Genomic DNA, 14,950 nt, shown 5'->3' with positions numbered 1-14,950 from the left:
ATCTCATAACGCTTCTCTGTAAAATTCTGAAATGCAGATCAGATGATATATTGTAAGGTGACGACATTTAATAAGGAACTTATTAGTTTTGAACCACACAATGAACCTTGTAGGCTATTGTCTGTTAGTTGCGTAGGACTAACACATATTCTGATCACAACATAATTGTTTTGAGGTATTAACTATTTAAGGTTAACAAGGACGTTCAATAAAATGAGAATGTTTAAAAACAAAGAGTGGCACTCCTATGGGAAGGGGGTAAGGGGACTCGAATAAGAAGAATGGAGTTGGAAAAGAAAAGAAATAAAGAAGAAAAAAAGAAAGATAAAAAAGAATGAGGAAAGACGTGTATTTATCTATTATTTTGCGATTTGTGTGGTTTTTAAGTCACTCAGTTTTATACTGGATCCATATGAATAGATTTTTACAGTATGCTTTTATTTAAAATATCTTTAATGTTCGAAGAATCGTAACTTGTATTTGGAGTGTATCTAAACATTCCCACCAGGTAATTAATTTCTGTTCTTCATCCACGTTTGAATTTTAGAGCTTCGATGTTGCTTTTATCTCTGATTACGGATAGCCCGCCCAAACTACATTTGTAGGAGTGCCACTGGAAACAAACGAAAAATATGAACTCACCTTCTATTGTTACACTGGTAATTTTCTTTCTTGTAATTATGATCTGTAAAGAGGAGAAAAAACATTCTGTTTAAATACAGGTAAGCGAGATTAATTAGATGAGATGCAGGCATTGAGCTTAATACAAATTGGGTCATTCCATGCAAGATTTTAAGATTATCCCAGCGATGCCATGAATTTTTTGGGCTTTTAATATAATAATGTTGTTATGAAAATAAATTAAACTGCCAACTATGGCCGCCATATCATTAATATTTTAGTCATACGGATGACTGAAAAATGGGTGGCAGTTACATGGTATCCATTATTTAAAATATTCTAGACACCCTGTATGAAGTGTCATCAAAACTAAACAGACCCATTGTAAACCTGAACAACCATATTTTAATACCTTAAAGACTAATCCGAATAATATTAAGGCGTGCTCATAAAAACACCTCATTGAAAAAGAAATAGTTTTATATTCGAATGCAACAAATTGAATTCATGCGAATTTCATTCGTATTGAAGAAAATCTTATTCCTAATCCATCTCCCAAGTTTTATGACTTTATCTAAAAAACCTGTGAATAATTAAATTAATAAAATTATTAATTTTTGTTCCGACGGTTGAAAATCGCTTGCTATATGTGGCGGTCGTAGACTTCATTACGATGAATAATCTCAAACGTCCGTCTCCCTGACCTTGATCGCGCAACATTCTGTGCGACGGGAGAGCCTACCTGCTGAGCTCCTTTGTTCCGATGAGTTATTTTTATTAAAATCTGACATAATATTTAAGTTACTATTCTGAAATTTTCACAGTGGAATCAATATACCCTAAAGAATTAAGCACATATTTTTTCGTCTGTAAGAATGAATTGCATTATATGTTCTATATATTTTTTTAATTATTTTACGGTGGGTAACTACTAGGTATTTAAAAATTATATATTCGTTTTAAGGGCATTTGTAAACAAGGCTCTCATTTTTCGAATTGCATTGAAATCACTTTTCCGTCTTCCTTTACATAGTGAGAAAACTTCAGTGAATGAAACCGTGTTCTTTGTTAAACCAATATTTTAAATTGTGATTGCTGCCAAACTATGAAAGATATAAATATAGTATTGCTTGAAATTCATATTTAGAACATGCAGAATAAGCTGCTACAATATTTTTAACTTTTGAGACATCATGGTTCAAAAACATACTTTTTTGCATGGAATGACCCAATTATGCTTGGTCGTGTTTTACCAGCGGCTGTTGAAATATTAGAAATACCAAATGTACAACTGCGTACTCAACAGTAATTAGAAATATTATCTGCAATCTGAATCTTTCCGGAGCTGAAAGTGAGAAACACATACGTACAAAGATGAAAAGGCTTCATCAGCACGTACATAAATAGATTAATAGATAAATAAATAAGTAAATAAATTAAATGAATTGAATAAATTAATTGAATAAAATAAATAAATAAATAGATATATAAATAAATAAATAAAATAAATAAATAAATATATAAATAATTAAATAAATAGATAAATAAAGAAATGAAATAAATAAATATATAAATAAATAAATAGATAAATAAAGAAATAAAATAAATAAATAGATAGATAAATAAATAAATAAAATAGACAGGCAGACACACAGAGAGACAGACAGACAGCTAGATAGATAGATAGATAGATAGATAGATAGATAGATAGATAGATAGATAGATAGATAGATAGATAGATAGATAGATAGATAGATAGATAGATAGATGGATGGATGGATGGATGGATGGATGGATGGATGGATGGATGGATGGACAAATTATTTGACTAAATTAATTATATGTGCAACGAAGCTGTATTTATCGGTAGAAATAATGAACAAAAATGTATTTTGCACAGATGTAATGAACAGAAAATTGAGTCTTGAGGTTACTAATATTTTGTGAACATTCCCTTATTCTTTATTAACACGTTGATTTTGTCAGGGATGCTGGAAACCAAAGTTTGAAACTTTCTTTGAAAATCAGCATCATTTAGCCAGATATCAGACAGTGCTTGAATGAGTACATGTTTTGTTGTAAGCCTCTTTTTGTTCACTTTCTTCTTCAGTGTAGATCAGAGATTTTCAATTTCGTTCTTGTCCGGTCTTCTTGCAGGCCATGGAAGAATATCTTTTGCAGTAGTATATAATTAAAACACCAGTAGTACCAACTTAGCCATAAAAAAATATATGCTTAACCTTTGGAAAAATATACCAGAAGGTGTAAACAATCATATTTAAAACAATGGAGACTCTGAGAATTATATTGATAGTTGATATGACGAATTGTATTATGTTTCCAAGAAAAAGTTTTAGTCTAATAATTTGTCCACGTCTGTAAATAGATAAATAAATAGGTAAATAACTAAGTCGATTGCACAAATAAAACTTCTTGCAGCTGACCGGGATCAATATAAGAAATGGATCAGAGGCAACCCCTCCACGCTGCTTAGGCGGCAATAAGGAGGTAGTGGAAGAAGAAGAAGTAAATAAATAAATGAATAAATAGATAAATAAATAGATAAAAAGAAAACATATAAATAAATATATAACTAAATAAACAAATACATGGTAAATTTACTATGAGTAGTAAATCATCACAAGTTTAGAAATATAATACCAATTTGTACAAGACTAATCTACACAAAATAAAATGCATTTAATATTGTGTGTTATTTCTCTTGAAACAACTGTACTGGCTCTATCATCACACTGTGTATGGCTGTTATATACTGAACTATGTAGCAGAATGGGCGGATGGGGCTGCTTCTTCCTACACTATTGACAGTTGAATGTGATTAATAACCATCACGTCCACATGCCGCGGATCATCCAACAGATAGGGAATGCATCAAGACTTTCTGAGCCAAAGGGAATAAGAAGGGATACTTGGAATCGTTCCTGTTCCAGTGCAATATATAAATTTGTTCGTCAGCATATGCCTGACTTATGAACACGGACAAGACTTTGGAAAAGTTTCAGTAATACCAATCGATTACAAATTCCGTCAGTCTGCATTCATGTTTTTCCTAATGATTTGAGACACCCAAAACTAACATACAGGTCTACGAGAATATTACCATATTTCCAAACTATACGCAAATTGTACCAGCCCTGAAATCCATTCCTCGCCATCTACGGATACTGTACTGTTACATACTTTCTTAAACATTGCCCATTCCATTCCATTAATGTTTTATTATAGCTGGCAATCTCCAGAACTAATACACCTCTCTAATTTCATTTCCTCTATAATCATTTCTGTTTCTCAAGCTGATTGTGGTTGTTGCATATCTACATTGAACGTCTGTCACATTTGTAGAAGCCCCGTAGCAAATTGAGACAAATGCCGCCATGGCTTAAACTACGTTTCGTACATGAAATTGGCAAAATATTAATTGTGAAGATGAGTATAATATTCTGAATGTGGCTGTAAAAATTGTGCTGATAAACGGACTCATAACGATTAGCTGTAACTTTATGAAATTCCGATCAGATGTTAAGTAACGTGGGAGTTAGCGTAGGGCTATATATCCTGATTACAAAGGGCAGTCCGTATTCATAGACATTTTTAGCGCGGGCTTTCGGTGGATTATCAGCGTTTTTCGTATTCATAAACCAGTGTTAGCGATAGGATATGATCTGAATTCTGTACTAGTAACCAGTGGATAGCCGGGGCTAGCTTAGTACGCTCGTAGCGCGTGCTGCGAAATGTCTATGAATACCACCCAAAATGTTTATCTTCAGGTGATAACCACATAACAGTAACAACGACATTTAATAACATGACTGAAAACAAAGAGTGGTATTCCCACGGGAAGAGCGGATAGGGGCTCATGCGCACCCAAATAAAAAAAGAAGCAGGAAAAGGAAACAAAAAAAAAAAAAAAGAAGAAAGAAAGAAGACGAAAGATTTATATTGCTTTGATGTGTATGTATCTGTTATTGTGGGAAGTGTGTGATTTCTAAATCATTTAACCTTATATTGCATCCACGTCAATAGATTTTTACAGTATACTTTTATTTAAAGAATGTCAAAATGTTTACGATGTTCGAAGGTTCGTAACTTATATTTGGAGTGTATCTAAAAGCCCCAACCATTCCCACCAGCGAATTACTTCCTATACTTCTTAGTCCCTCCGCTCTTTGAGTAAGGAAAGAGTTTCACAGCTTCAATGTTGCTTTATATATCTGATTACAGATAGCCGCCCAAACTATATTTCTGGGTTTGCCATTGGAAAGAAGTAACGATAAACATGAACTTACCTTTGTTATATCTGACAGTGAATTTTGATGTGATGTTTCTAATCTGTAAAGAGAAGAAATAACATTTTGAGGTAAATAACATTAATTAGATGAGATGAAGGCATGAAACAAAACAGAAATTATGCTTGGCCGTCTTTTAGGTTTTTTTCCAGATGCTGTTGAAACATTAAAAATATCTGGTGTAGAACTGTGTACTTAACAGTGATTAGAAACATTGTTGACAATCTGAATCGTTCTGGAGTTGGGATTGAGAAACGCATAGGTACAAAAATGAAAAAGATCAAATCATCACGTAAATAGATAGTCTAAATAAATGAAGAGCTGAGAGCCGTGGTGGACCAAGTGCCATTTTCATGAAACTGAGAAAAATTGAGGTAAAGTTAAATACATAAGATAATTAATTGAATAAATATTAATAAGTAATTATTAATTTAATATATAAAAAAGATATTGATAAAATTGCATATATGACATTAAAAGAAAGAACATATATTTCGACCTAATTATAATATCATGAAATTACACGTATTTCAAAGCCCTGGAGTTGGCCCATTAGGGCAGTACATTTATCTTGTCTAACCAATAATGTGCTAGTGGGCCATCTCCTAAAGCATTTCTAAATTTAGGAAAAACTGCGTCTGGCTCATTTAGAGAATATCAAAATTTAATTTTCATTGGTTCAGCTGATTCGCACCTCAGCCATTTATTTTTCATCCATTGGACCTTGTTACCATCTGTATTGTTTTGCACACCAAGAAATTGCATTTCGCAATATCTTTTGATATCAAGGAAGGTCGACTGTTCCATTTTCTTTACAAGAAAGTCTTTTCTTTCTTTTACAGTGTTGCATTAACACACAATCGTCTACGATAAAGAGATGTTTGGCTTTGCAGTGCCAGGCAGAAAGATCACCAACATCCTCTCTGCTATTAGGGATTTGTTATTGCAACAAGGAGATAATGAGATTGCTGGGTTACTTAACAGCATGCCTCTGATAATATCAATCATTCCTAGGCCTATTTGTTTGCAATTAAATATGCCTATAAAACTTATCAATACCTTCAAACAATTATATCAGAATGCGCATTCACGAGTACAAATAAACGGGTATTTTACGAAACCAATCGCCATACAAAGGTCCGTGCGTCAAGGCTGTCCAATGTCAATGATATTATCTATATGTGCATTAGAAACGCTGCTGAGGATGCTGACCTTTTCCTTGTGTAATAACAGACAGATGGTGTCTATAACACCGGTTTATGCCTATGCCACCGATGTGATTATTTTATGCAATGAAACAACAGATCCTCCTCGTATTCAGGAAGTGCTACAGGTAGCCTATTCCGAAGTGCGTCAAACTCTGTCTTTAATTTTACGAAAACTACTTTCATGGCCCTAACTCCAAAGGGGCAAACGATATCAACTCGATTTACTAATGTTAATGAAATGAAAATTTTAGGGATACTATTTACACCCAATGTTATGGATGTTATTGAATTAAATTGGAAGGATATTGTTAACAAATTCAGATATGGAATACAAAGACATCTCAGTCGAAATTTGAATGTATCCAAAACGTGTGGCATATAAACACGTTTATTTTAAATAATTTCAAGGAAAAACTGTTCCGGGGTCGGGTATCGATCCCGGGACCCTTCGCTTGGCGCGCGAACGCTCTACCGACTGAGCTACCCCAGGAACTATACACGACACCCTCACAAAATATGGTACCTTGCGCAAGTTCTTCCGATACCCGAACATACAACTCAACAAATTGAAAAGATTTTAGGATTCTATTTGTGGAAAGGTTTCGTATTTCGTATCGCACGACCTCAGTGCAGATTGTCGATCAAGGAAGGAGGTTTACAATTAACTACTGTAAAATCTAAATGTGATGCTCTATTTATAAAAGATATATTACGCGCTGTCCACAGTATAGACAATTTAGTGTTCATATCTAACTATATTTCTTCATTTCATGCATCCAGTATGACAGGTCTTTGAAAAAACTCATCACCAGTGACGCCAAAAAATTGTTGGAAGACACAAATATTGCACCAGAACAAATAACTAAACTGATCTACAGCTACTTACAAGACCAAGTGAAGTTGTTATCGAATGTAGAATGTAAATTTCCTAATAAGAACTGGACGAAGATTTGGTCATATTTTAAAATACCATCAAGTTGGAAATGGGAGACATGCGTTAATTAATGGGATAATTATGAAGAAGAAACTACAGTGAAACCTGCCTTTGCGGTCACTTCATTTAAACGGCCACCTGGCCAAAAGGCCAATTTTCTCTGGAACCAATTGGATTTGCCATAAGATCAATACAAATTCTCTCTTTATTTAGCGGCCACCTCATGCGCCGGCCAGTGGCCGGGGTCTATTTGGATTGGAACCTGACTATAACAGTCACTGTCCAACAAGAAATCTTTTCACGGATACTGTCTGACCTATTTTTTCGATGGTTAGAGGACAGGAAGCAATATCACGAGGACAATACCTAAGTGTACAACAGTACACCCTCCATATCTTGGGGTTAGTTGGTTACAGTTTTATGACTCTTTTGTCACTTTCCACTTCGACCCTGCACAGCTATAAATTCATACTCGTTTTTGAAGGATTGAAACACTGATGTTTTCCATCGACAATGTCACAGTATGCTTCAGGTCAGTAGTTAACCATTCGAATTTTTTTCTCCTATTTCTATCTTTCTCTATTTGGACCAGCTTTTATGAATTTTTCTTCTTTTCATTCAGTTGATTCAGAGGAACTGTGAAGTTAGTTTGAGAGAGAAATCATGTCTAACAATAAATCTAGAGTAGTTTAGAGGTGAGACGAGAAATGATTGAAGAAAGTGAGAAGAGAACATCTGCGAGAAAAATTGCACAAATATTCATATGTGGAAGGACACAAATAAACGGTATAATTAAGAATAAAGATGAAATATTAAAAGAATTGGGAAAAAAATATTCCAAAAAAGAAGAGAGAATCTATGTTTAGTAATGTGAATGATTTAGTTTACGAATGATTCAAGTGTGCCAAGGCGAAGAAATTGCCAGTAAGTGGGCCTATGATTCAAGAGAAGGCTCTTGAAATTGCCAGAAAAACTCAATGTAAGCAATTTTGTTGCTAGTAATGGGAGGTTAGAGTAGAGTGCTTTAGAGAACGGCATAACATTGAATTTCGTTCTGTGTCTGGTAAAGGAGGTGACATTGCAACCAATGTTATTGAAGAATAGAAAAAATAGACTGCCTTCAGTTCTGCAAGAATTGGAAGAGGCTGACTTTAATATGCACGATTGTTGTACGCGCACAGTAATAAAAAGTCAATGAAATTCAGTATATTCATAAAAAACCTCAACCTTAATCAAGCGGCCACCTGATAAAACGGCCATTTTACAAGGTAACTTCAGATGGCCGCTTTAGACAGGTTTCACTGTACATGTGTCACATTGTTCCAACTCCACAGTGCAAGACATGTGGGAATATTGATACAATTAGGCACAGACTAACAAGATGTTCAGAACTTAGAGTGGTATTTGGTTATGGTACAGCAACAGCTAAACAATGTGCACAGGGCAACGAACCCGAACACGAATCTGCGGATCATTCTTGAACTGGACTTACCACAGACTCCCCATTATTTTAGTATATTGTGGCTTGCAATGGGTTTTATTATTATATGCTGCAAATCAAAACAATAACTTCACCCGAACTCAGAAGGGTATGTCTACAAACTGGTATACACGTTAGAAAAAAACTTCAAATTCTAGACTTTCTTACGGAAGAATAGTTAGGGCCTACTGCTTTGAATATTTTAGCGTTGGCAACACAGAGTGACGTCAGCATTAGGAACACAGGGCGACTTCAGCTTTGGCAGCACCGAGGGGGGGGGGAAGTCGGCTATGTGGTAATACACTGCTACACGTGTCTGCATCTGGATCCTGTTTTTATAATGTATCAACAATGTTATTTAATTTGTGCCACTGGCCTTTGTAATGTGACTGCTAAGAATGAAAGTGTTCTTTCTTTTCTTCTCCAGTGAAGATAGTAAATTTGAATTAATTTTTCAACGTTATTTAGGCAAATGAAAGTGTGTATAATATGAATAATATGTTCCTATCGTTTAGGTATAGTGTGATGTAAGCTCCGCTGCACCCGTTAGAAATAAATATAAAGTAATTACATAATTAAAATAGGACATTTGATCCAGGGAACATTCGTGTTTGATAGAAGGATAAATAGTTTATTATGTTACTTAATTTAAATTGCATCCAAATAATTAAAATGCGATCATTTTGGTCCAGAGACCACTCATTTGGTGCAATGACAATTCCTTTAACATGTTTCTTAATTGTATTATATTACTGTAATATTATATTATATTATATTATATTATATTATATTATATTATATTATATTATATTATATTATATTATATTATATTATATTATATTATATTATATTATATTATATTATATTATATCAGAAGTTACTGTATTAACATTATAGCATTATGTCCATCTAGAGAAACTACACTTTCCCATGGTGAAATAATAATTACCGGTAATTATACAAATCGGTTAATTTAGCTTTCGATATTACTTCATACAAACAGAAACATTCTCTGTAGGCTATCTTTCATAACTTTCGATTGTTGCTGTCCAAGGCCCCTTATAGACGAAGTCATTTTTTTTAATTCATTACACGGCCTTAGATGGCAGTTATTTTAATTTTAAAACTCATTTATCTCATTAAATATCAGTCCTATCAAAATTTTTCAAGGACTAAAACTTATCGCAAATTATTTGTAAAGAAACTTTTGTTATGGAACATTTTTCACAAAAATCAATAATAAGTGAGATATTTCGATTTATTTAATTCAGGCCCCCTTATAACCCCCTTTTAAATAATCTATTTTGAATGCCATATAGCCTAAAATCTAAGTTACAACGAACTTAATTTATATTCCAATTTTCATCGAAATCCGTTCAGCCATCATCGCGTGAAAAGGTAACAAACATACAGACAGACAGACAGACATACAAACAAAAATTTCAAAAAAGCAATTTTCGGTTTCAGGGTGATTAATTATATATGTTAGGATCAATTATTTTTGGAAAATCGAAAATTACCAGAAAAATTTCGGCTACAGATTTATTATTAGTATAGATTACTAAAACAGTAGTAAATAAATAATCTTTATCTTTAAAAAAAGTGCGGTAGTAAGTGAGCGAGTCGATTTCTAACCTGCAGTGCAGCGTTACTGTCGTTACTTCATGTATTAAGTCTTTCTAATATAAGCCGTTCAGAGCAAAAGTGGTGTAAGTCAAAATTGGGTAATGAGGTTTATAGTAAAAAATTCTGTAAAATATAGCGCAAAGTAGCAATTAATATGTCCTTCGTGCTATCCACTGAATACTAATAGTTTAAATAAATTGAATATTAATTGCTACTTTGCACTGTATTTTACAGAATGTTTACTTTAACTCTCAATAACCATTTTTGATCTACACCCTTTTGCTCCGAACCACTCATATGTAGGCTTTAGTTGAATTGTACACTCCCTATAGACTACCAAGAGTAACAACTGTAAAATTGGTTATATTTCATTTCAACAGTTTATGTTCCACCGAAGTACACTGCACTTCGCATGTTCGACACCTGCTCTTGTTCACATCTGACCGCTGTATGGTTGGAGCGTAGGCAACCTTGTATACATGCAAGGAATTGTTTCATCTGTAGGTAAAGTTACTACATAGTCTGTAAAGGTTTATTTTGTAAATAGCGATATGTCAGCAACAAATGATTTAAGGTAGAATACATTTTAGCATTAAAATATTTTTTCATATTTTGTCAAAATAAATGTCATATTCTGGCCATTTCGATCACATTATGACGGTCTCTAAGAATGAGAAAGCACGTTCAACTGCTCAAGGCATTACATAACAGCCTTCCTTCAAATTGTTCTTCTGTGTACTGTTATAAATAATGCTTATTATGTAATTCATTTGTTAATATATCACAAGATTTCATGTATTGTAATATGAATAGTGTTGTATAAATTATGTCTTATATTATGTAAGTTAATACATAAGATGCTAGCTAATTTAATTTAGTGATGTCACAAACTATTTTCAAATAATTTTTGTTTAACCTACGTATATAAAAATTAGTGTTAACGTGCTGAATCTTTTTCGAGGGCTAATTCCTCTTTTCATTTCCTCAATTTCTTTTTATTTCTATATAGATGAAATCGTGTTTTATGTCAGATACAAAAATGCATATAATATTTCTCAAATTATGTAATACTGTATCATTTACATTCGCCTCTTGTCGGTTTTTTAACAGTTTCATAACAGAAAATGCCCATCTATGAACGGGTGGTATTGCGAAGCTAGTATTATAAACTATTTCATAATTAGCCGTTAATACAGTTCCAAGTGAACATTTGTTCGTTCTTAATGTTATTATAACTAACAAGCAGTCGATTATATATCAGTATTAATAATTAATTCCTGTCGCAGTTAATAGGTGTTCAGTTACCAAAGCTGTAAAAGCTAAACGTTTCAAATTCTTCCAGATTCATAATATAAATTAATTTTATGCTCGACCATGCCGAAATGTAGTAATTATACACCTGGTAGCAGTCCTTTAATGCATGTCATTAAAGTACACCTACTCATTAAATTACAGGTGTTGAGCCATGACGAGTTAGCTTTGTACCGTTATAAAATCGCAAGTATCGATTATTCTCGGATATGCAATCGAAAGAGAATTAGCGAAAAGTTACGGAGGCCGGAAATCCAATACTGTCGCAGAAGGTTATGTTCTGTTACTATAATAATTAGCGTTAATTGTAAATAATATTCAAATAAATTCAATTTGTTATCTCGTTTTTCAATGTCTAATTTAATTTCAATGTTATATCAAAGTTAATATTTAGTTTACTCTGTAGGTTCTTATAGGCTGTCAAGGTCAATGTGGACATCTGTTCCTCGAAAAAAATCAATACTTTCGCGTCTGCGCACATCTCACAATTTACGAGGTATTGCTCAAGGTCAGTTACATACAAATAAAATGAATAATTTCAAGTTAGAAATATGGTCGAGCATAAAAAGTCGTATGAAACTCGCCTATAATGGTAATTAAGAAGCTCGTATGAAAATTATGAAACTCGCTTGCGCTCGTTTCATAAACATCCATACTCGCTTCTTAATTACTATCATTATAGGCTCGTTGCATAATGTACTATTATTTCTTTCCTCAAACACATTAACAAATCAATACTCTCGTCTTCTACCACTTGTTTATAATCATATTTGTATTTTAGATCATAATATTGAGGCCTGTATGTGAATAGGCCCACATACAGTATTTGTTTATCCAGTTGCCATTAAAAGTTTGTAACATATTTACATACCTCTGGTTGAGGTTCTGGCTGATATGTACAGTTGTCAAAAGAAAAAGTGGCCGCTCTCCTGAAACAAAGTTCCCTTCGGGTATCTTCGCTACAATTCGGAGACAGGCGATGTTACATGTTGGACCACGATGCCTGATATCTACAGTTATAATTGAAGTAGTCTGTGTGTTATTCGATAGCGTAATGGTAACGTTCCGGCCTCTTATTCGTGAGGTCCTGCGTTCGGATACAACCTCGTGCTTTTCAATGTTCTTTTTTGTTCTCATTTTAAGGGAGAGACAAAGTATACATAATTGCTCCTTCCTCTTTTACGATTATTTCAGTAATTAACATCATGTTCATTAATAGATTATGCCACGACTTTATCATTATGACATTGTGGCTGCAAATGGTAAGAAAAAATATTTTAATCTCAATAAAAATATCTTTCGTGGCATAAACAAAACAAATTTACTGGCGTCGCCCTTAGAACATTCAAGCAATTAAGCGTTGAAAAAAGCAAAACAAAAAGCCACAACTCAATATTTAGTCTATCTTCACCTTATCTCGATCATCTTGCAATCGAGTGGGCATGGAATTGACAAGTCTTTGCAAATAGCGACTGTTCTTAGATACGATATTCCAGGTATTCTGAACATACACACATAAGTGTTCTGCCCATGGGCAGATCTTTCATTGCAAACCCAGCATTCTCCAATCTTTCCTATTTTCTGCCTTCCTCTTAGTCTCCGGCTATGATCCACATATCCTAATGTCGTCTATTATTCTTTTCAATAAGAGATCCAACCAATTCCTTTTTCTCTTTCTAATCAGTTTCAGCATCATTCTTTCTTCACCCACTTTTTCAAACACAACTTTATTTCTTATTCTGTCTGTCCACTTCACACGCACCGTCCTTCTCCACATCCATATTTCAAATGTTTCAATTCGTTTCTCTTCATTTCGTCGTAATGTCTATGTTCCTTCCCCATACAATGCCACACTCCACACAAAGTACTTCACTAGTCTCTTCCTTATTTCTTTTTCCAGAGGTCCGCAGAAGATCCTTCTTCTTCTATTAAAAGCTTCCTTTGTTCATGTTTGCAGTTTTTCTTGGGAAGGATAAATGCAGTAACTTCCCGTTGCTTTCCGCACACCACTATGTCTTTCGCATCTTATTAGATTCCAGGGGGCCCAAGCATGGAGATGAGGAGAGTGGATTTGACTAACTGGGCCCTCCGGACTTCACCGAAAGTCACTGCAAGGGTTAAATATTAGTTCTATCAGGATATTTGACCCGATCAGATACCGGGAAATCCCAATTAGCCTTTTCCCCCCCGCATCCTGGACTAGCTTCTACAAATCATCGGAAAGTCTTAGAGTGTGATTGGGCCAATTTTTCCGAAAATGTTTCCACACTTTTGCCCTCGTAGCTCAGCGGAAGAACGTCGGAATTTAGATGTCAACGTCTCAGGTTCAATTCCTCGTTACTCCTTTCCATTTTATTGTGGTTCAAGATAGTATAATGTAATAATAGAAAAAGAAAAACTAATACCAGTATTATGCAACTGTATTGTTCCAAACCTAATATTAAATTTGTTATTTATATCGCTAAAGAACGATAACTGAATATAAATTATATCTTGAATATTATTTACGTCGCTAAAGAACGATTACAATAAAAATACCTTTAATTTTATTTATACAGTATCACTTAAGAATGATAACAGAATATAAATGATAAATATCGGTTTGTTTAATATAAGATATCATACAATACGTATTTAATTATCTAAATAAAATAACTTATTTTACAAAGAAAAATGTTTATTTATATTATAATAATTACTTACATAAAATACAGATTATTTATATCGCGAAAGAACAATCACAATGTAAATAACTTTAATATTTTTTATAATGCTAATGAAGGAAAACAGGATGTAAATGCTAACTTGAATATTATTTATATCTCTAAAGAACGATAACAGAATATAAAAACGTGAATATTATTCATATCATTATAAAACGATAACAGAATACAAATGACGACTTGAATTTTATTGATATTTCTAAAGAACGATGACAAAATATAAATAACTTTATATCGATAAAGAACGATAACAGAATGTAAATGATAATTTGAATATTATTTACATCGCTAAAGAACGATTAAAAAATAAAATGAAAAATTGAAGAAGGTCCGAACCCACAACCTTTGAATCATTAAGCAAACACTCTACCGCTGGTTTACGAGATGCAGATGGGGAACACTTTCAGAGTTCCGGAACTGCTTGTACAAGCACATGCATCGTGTAACATCGCCGCGATCCGAAGTGGACATAGAAAATATTCGCTGTTCACGAGTGCGGCCACTTTTTTTTTTTGACAACTGTAGTCTATTATCACTTGACGATATGTATCAGAGGAAGAACAATTGTTTGTATGCATCTGAAGTCTGATTAGTGGAATATGTAGCTAGTCGGCGATGTATGCATTGAAGGGGGGAAAGGTATTGGCCACCCACTCCATTATCTCCTGGCCTAGTTGCCTCGTAAGTGATGCCTTATCTATGTTACTTATGAGGTTCAAACTTGTCCTCGGACAGTTGAC

At 33.6% G+C, this 14,950-nt stretch overlaps 1 protein-coding gene and 1 non-coding gene across 2 annotated transcripts in view; one reads left to right on the top strand and one right to left on the bottom strand.

The window, feature by feature from the left end:
• The window catches only part of LOC138705738 (zinc finger protein 665-like), a 634,676-nt gene that overhangs the window by 129,696 nt on the left and 490,030 nt on the right, over window positions 1-14,950 (top strand). The window lies entirely within an intron of this gene.
• Window positions 6,554-6,627, bottom strand: TRNAG-GCC (transfer RNA glycine (anticodon GCC)). The gene has a single exon. It is a non-coding gene; the product is annotated as a tRNA-Gly (tRNA).

Source organism: Periplaneta americana, chromosome 9, assembly GCF_040183065.1.
Source record: "Periplaneta americana isolate PAMFEO1 chromosome 9, P.americana_PAMFEO1_priV1, whole genome shotgun sequence".
Taxonomy (NCBI): domain Eukaryota; kingdom Metazoa; phylum Arthropoda; class Insecta; order Blattodea; family Blattidae; genus Periplaneta; species Periplaneta americana.
The sequence above is the reverse complement of the archived record's forward strand: the minus strand, read 5'-3'. Positions and strand labels throughout refer to the sequence as shown.